Below are 6,113 nucleotides of genomic sequence, written 5' to 3'. Positions count from 1 at the left end.
TGTTGGATATAAGTCCGAGCACTGTAGTGTCATCTGCAAACTTAACAATGAGATTGGACGCGCAGGAGGAAATACAGTCATGGGTGAAGAGAGTGTATAGCAGAGGGCTCAGAACACACCCCTGAGGGGCACCGGTGTTGACCACAAGGGTGGAAGAGGTGTTCTTACCCACTCTGACACTCTGTCTACGGTTAGTGAGGAAGTCCACAATCCAGTTGCACAGAGAGGAGTTGAGTCCCAGTTGGCGGAGTTTGGGACGGAGTTTGTATGGCCGGATGGTATTAAAAGCCGAGCTGTAGTCTACAAAGAGGAGCCGTGCATAGGTGTTCCTGTGTTCCAAGTGCTTCAGTAATGTGTGCAGCACTGTGGCGATCGCATCCTCGGTTGACCGGTTCTCCCTGTATGCAAACTGGTGCGAGTCCAGGGATGGTGGAAAAGCAGCTCTGATGTGTTTAATGGCCAGTCTCTCCAGGCATTTGGCGGGAATGGGGGTGAGTGCCACAGGTCTGAAATCGTTCAGACATGTGACATTTGACTGTTTTGGGATGGGAACGATGGTTGCTGCTTTGAAACAGGATGGTACCAGTGAACAGGACAACGAGGTGTTATATATAGAGGTGAAGACGTCCGTTATTTGGTCAATAACAAAAATACAACTCAATACTTTGTAACATAACCTTTGTTGGCAATAACAGAGGTCAAACGTTTACTATATGTTAGGATGCCTGGGTCGTTGACCCAGGGTATTTGAGTTTATTATATTATTTAGACTTTTTAGTCTTTGGTTTCTTTGAGTTCTGTCTTATGGTTTATGTCTCTGTCTTCTTTAGTTGCTCTGTCTCCCCTATCACCTGTATCCCCTTGTCTAGTTCGCGTCTCTGTGTATCCTTAGTTCCTATATCCCCGTGTTCAGTCAGTGTTTGTGTCTGCCCTGGTCCCACGTCTCTGTTCCCTCTGTAGTGCCTGCATGTGAGTCTGTGTTATGTGTTTCCTGTTTTACTTTGAAGGTCTCTGTCTTATCTCAGTGTGTTCAGTTTACGCTTCCTTTTGTCTCGTCAGTTCTGATTTGCCCCAGCTGTTTTTCCCTCCTGTTACTCATTCCCTGATTGCTCCCTCTGTGTATTTAAGCCCTGTGTTTCTCTGTGTCCATGTCGCGATCTACCGTTTATTTGCTGTGTGTTTTTGCCAGTCCACCGGTGTTAGTTTATTTGAGTTTTTTGCAGTTATGTTATGTTTGCGTTCAGCATTAAAGCTGTTTTGGTTTAAGTTTGGCTTTGGAGTCTGCATCTTGGGTCCTATCCCTGTCCGCACACAGCCGTCACCTAACACTATAGGTCTTTACCAGGTTTGCACACACAGTAGCTGGTATTTTGGCCCATTCCTCCATGCAGATCTTCCCGAGAGCAGTGATGTTTTGGGGCTGTCGCCGAGCAACACGGACTTTCAACTCCCGCCACAGATTTTCTATGGGGTTGAGGTCTGGAGACTGGCTAGGCCACTCCAGGACTTTCAAATGCTTCTTACGGAGCCACTCCTTTGTTGCCCGGGCGGTGTGTTTTGGATCATTGTCATGTTGGAAGACCCAGCCTCGTTTCATCTTCAAAGTTCTCACTGATGGAAGGAGGTTTTGGCTCAAAATCTCACGATACATGGCCCCATTCATTCTGTCCTTAACACGGATCAGTCGTCCTGTCCCCTTGGCAGAAAAACAGCCCCATAGCATGATGTTTCCACCCCCATGCTTCACAGTAGGTATGGTGTTCTTGGGATGCAACTCAGTATTCTTCTTCCTCCAAACACGACGAGTTGAGTTTATACCAAAAAGTTCTACTTTGGTTTCATCTGACCACATGACATTCTCCCAATCCTCTGCTGTATCATCCATGTGCTCTCTGGCAAACTTCAGACGGGCCTGGACATGCACTGGCTTCAGCAGCGGAACACGTCTGGCACTGCGGGATTTGATTCCCTGCCGTTGTAGTGTGTTACTGATGGTGACCTTTGATTACTTTGGTCCCAGCTCTCTGCAGGTCATTCACCAGGTCCCCCCGTGTGGTTCTGGGATCTTTGCTCACCGTTCTCATGATCATTTTGACCCCACGGGATGAGATCTTGCGTGGAGCCCCAGATCGAGGGAGATTATCAGTGGTCTTGTATGTCTTCCATTTTCTGATGATTGCTCCCACAGTTGATTTTTTCACACCAAGCTGCTTGCCTATTGTAGATTCACTCTTCCCAGTCTGGTGCAGGTCTACAATACTTTTCCTGGTGTCCTTCGAAAGCTCTTTGGTCTTGGCCATGGCGGAGTTTGGAGTCTGACTGTTTGAGGCTGTGGACAGGTGTCTTTTATACAGATGATGAGTTCAAACAGGTGCCATTCATACAGGTAACGAGTGGGGGACAGAAAAGCTTCTTACAGAAGACGTTACAGGTCTGTGAGAGCCAGAGATTTTCCTTGTTTGAGGTGACCAAATACTTATTTTCCACCCTGATTTACGAATAAATTCTTTACAAATCCTACCATGTGGATTCATGGATTTTTTTTCACATTCTGTCTCTCACAGTTGAAGTGTACCTCTGGTGCAAATTACTGACCTCTGTCATCATTTTAAGTGGGGGAACTTGCACAATCGGTGGCTGACTAAATACTTTTTTGCCCCACTGTATAATAACTACATTTGTTTAATTCAGTTTGATTTATTTTACAGTTGCATTAAGACAACTGAAAAGAGCCACATTTTGTGAACAGCCTTTGACCTCTGATGGGTGAGTATGTCTGATGAATGAATAATAAGCACACCCTAACTGGTCAGATGTCTTTTTGAGTTTGCCTTTGAACTCATTTGTGTAACAATAGCTAGAATATATGTTCCTGCTTCATGACTTCTGTATTTCAAACCTATAATTACTTGATATCTTTTTCTCTTGTGTATGAAAACGTTGCCTGTGATTCTATAGTTTGTGGTTCAAGTCAGACCTTAACTTGTATCAGATCTCTTGTGACCTCATATTAATTTGAACTCCTTCCTAAAGTTACTTACAGCTAGTTAAAAATACTTATTATAAAAAAAGAAACTAAAATATTTATTCAGCTGACAGTTAGACTGTGTAACTGGACACCATAGTCAAGCTAATTTTGCCATATGGATGTTAATGAGTTAAACATATTTTTCTCTGGCAGTAAATTATAAGGGTTCAAGATTGTGTGACTCACAAACCATTTGGAGCAAACTGAAGCCACACTCTTAGTCAAAAATATGAGGGAACTGAGTTCAACAGGGAAATGCATCCTACTTGGATGGAAGACCAGCAGTGCATCTTGAAGCTAAGCTTTTGGAAGCAGCCACCCAGAAGTGGTGCCTGAAGCTAGAATTATACTGCTCCACTCTCAGAGTCAATCTTTGCTGTGGGGAAATTGGCACTTTTGGCCTCCTTAAGCAGGCTCAGCATCCAACACCTGCTGCAGTCTTGGGTTACAGGTGCATTTCTGTCCCTTTAGGGCACTAGTTAGCAGCTCAGCCCATCATCCCAAGACAGGAATGATGCAAACTCATGTCAAATGTTATCTGAAAGACAACAGAATCCATAGCATGAGATTAGTGATTATTTGAAAATGCATTTGACATGTACAAGCATGCAAGCTCTTGGGAATATTTTGCATATAAAATACTTTTTGTCACCCACATTTTTCATTTAGTGTATCCTGGGAGTATATCCCCATTTGAATTTTGTGATTTTTATCACAACACAATCAGCAGAGCAATGTGCTTATGCAACTGCCTTAAAAAAAAAAACATGTCTTTCTGGAAAACCTTGAGAGAAATGTTTTTCTCAAGGCAGCTTTTTCATTGCCTTCACAGTGAGAAACCTTTCACAGCAAGCCTTAAATGCTTGGGCCTGAACATGAGGGCCATCACTCACTGACGCCTTCTGCCAAAGCCACTTTCTACCGATGAAGCTTGGCACATCTTCTTTTTAAAAAAAGTCAAATTCTAAGCAGTGTTTTTAGAGTGTCAAGACCTTGTGTCATGTCGGTTCAAAGACAAAGGACCAGAGGAGTCCCAGAGAATCAGATTCTCCACTTTTATTCTGTCAATCACAGCGTCGCAAGCATTTCTGCTGTGGAAGGATTTTTTGAAGGCACTGGAGGGGAAAAAAGGGGACACAGAACGAGATCAGTGAACACTTCTCCACTTTCCCAGGGAGGACTTCTCCAAAGGTCACAGTGCCCATTCACACACCAATTTACATTGAGTAGCACTCTCCACAGTTCTTCTGCGCCAAGAGTTTTGCCCAGAAAGCCCGCCATAAATCAGTCATGGACTGAATCCAGCATCAAGTAAAATCTAAAATCTCTTCTTCCATATAGACAGTAGCTGCAAAGGAAGCTTTTTTTTCTTGAGATATTTCTTTGTGATGTTAGATATCGCTTGGTTTTGCTTCTCTAAGTTTAGTTTGCAATTGATGTAGATCAAAGCACAGAACATTTCACAAAGAATCAGACTGTGAATCCCAGCGGTCACTTGAAAGCACTGACAAAATCAGTAAATAAAGAGTGATGATAAATTCTCCTGACATTTATTCAGTTAATCTGTGTTTGAACATTGTTGAGCTGTTTGTATGATTAATATATCACTGCACACTTGTCTTAATTGAGGTAAAGTGAACAATTATTATGATGATCAAGTCAGAGTTAACCCTCTATTTTGCTGTGTCTTCTTTTTGTTGCTCTGCACCTTCAGTTGTTTTCCCAGGACACCAGATATTAGACTTGCATGTGCATCTCAGCCAGCTGAATATATGCATACTACAACACATGCAAGATCATGAATATGAAAACTGAGCACACCAGGTGGTGAGAACCTAACAGCGATGTATGATTTTTCTTAGTATATATGTAACAAATGTGTAGTCATGTGGAACTCGGCACCAGAGCAACTGCTTCAGCATCACCACATAGACAAGCAGCATACAGAAAAGCCATTATCGTCTGTCATCACTCTCATAGTTATTGTTTAGACATTTTTGTTGCCAATACAGAAGGTGTGTTATCTTGCTGTGATAAATAGAAAACAACAAGTATGTAGTACACTTCAACCTTTTCAAGTGAATAAGTCAGTGAAGAGTTTCTGTGAAGTTATTAAATGCTATCCTTGAAAATGTTTGTAGAATGAAGTTGATATTGTGAAAAGTTGATGTTTTTCCAACTCCAATCAAGTCATTGTTAGTACTTATTAATTACCTTAGTACTTATTTAGTGCCTTATTAAGTAGTTTTGTTCTCCAAACCTAACCAAAAGACTGACATTGTGAAACATTAATTTTAAAATCAGGTGTCAAAGTCATGTCACTGTCATTATACTGATTAGTTGTGGTAGAGGTTTTCGTCTAACTAGAGCTATAGAAGTAATATCAACTGATAATAGCTATTAATTTCAGGTATTATTCAAAATATGACACAAAAAGCTATAGGCGGATACAGTTAGCAATTTATGAGATTATTTAATAGGAAAAGAACAAATACATGTGTTATCACAAGTTCAAATACTTTCATGTATGTAGATAGAGAGTAGCAACATACTTACCTTATGTCACTTCTAATGTAAAAATCACAGACAAGCTATAAATGCCCATATAACATGTCTTTCTTGTCCTGCTCTCTCCCTCTTCCCTTTCCACCTCATCCTCTTCCTCCTCTTCTCAAGCCTCACTTCCTGAGCTGAAGTTGGGGCTCTGACACATGAAAACGTGTATAAACATTTTTATTTATTCTTGATATTATTGCAGTTACTTACAGGGCTTTGGAGCGTGATGTCACGGGGGTGGGCGTGGAAAGGATTTTGGCCTGATGCGCCATTTTCGGGGTCAAAACATCTTATAGCCAACAATATGGCTGTATCTTGGTCATATTACCCAGCAAAACCCAGTATGCAGGTTCATCTGTAACAGTCCTTGTGCCACGATCAACACTGTTGCTTCTACATTAAACAGAAGAGCAGCGACATGGGTGCAGGTCTCCGCGACTCCGGCCATACAGGTGCAGTGGGCGGCTTCAACCTTCCCTGTGATGCTCACAGTGACCCATGGCTGCAATGCTGGTTCATTCAGTCTTTG

The sequence above is a fragment of the Maylandia zebra genome, linkage group LG11 (genome assembly GCF_041146795.1).
Source record: "Maylandia zebra isolate NMK-2024a linkage group LG11, Mzebra_GT3a, whole genome shotgun sequence".
In the NCBI taxonomy this organism is placed as follows: Eukaryota; Metazoa; Chordata; class Actinopteri; order Cichliformes; family Cichlidae; genus Maylandia; species Maylandia zebra.
This window is presented reverse-complemented; position numbering follows the sequence as displayed.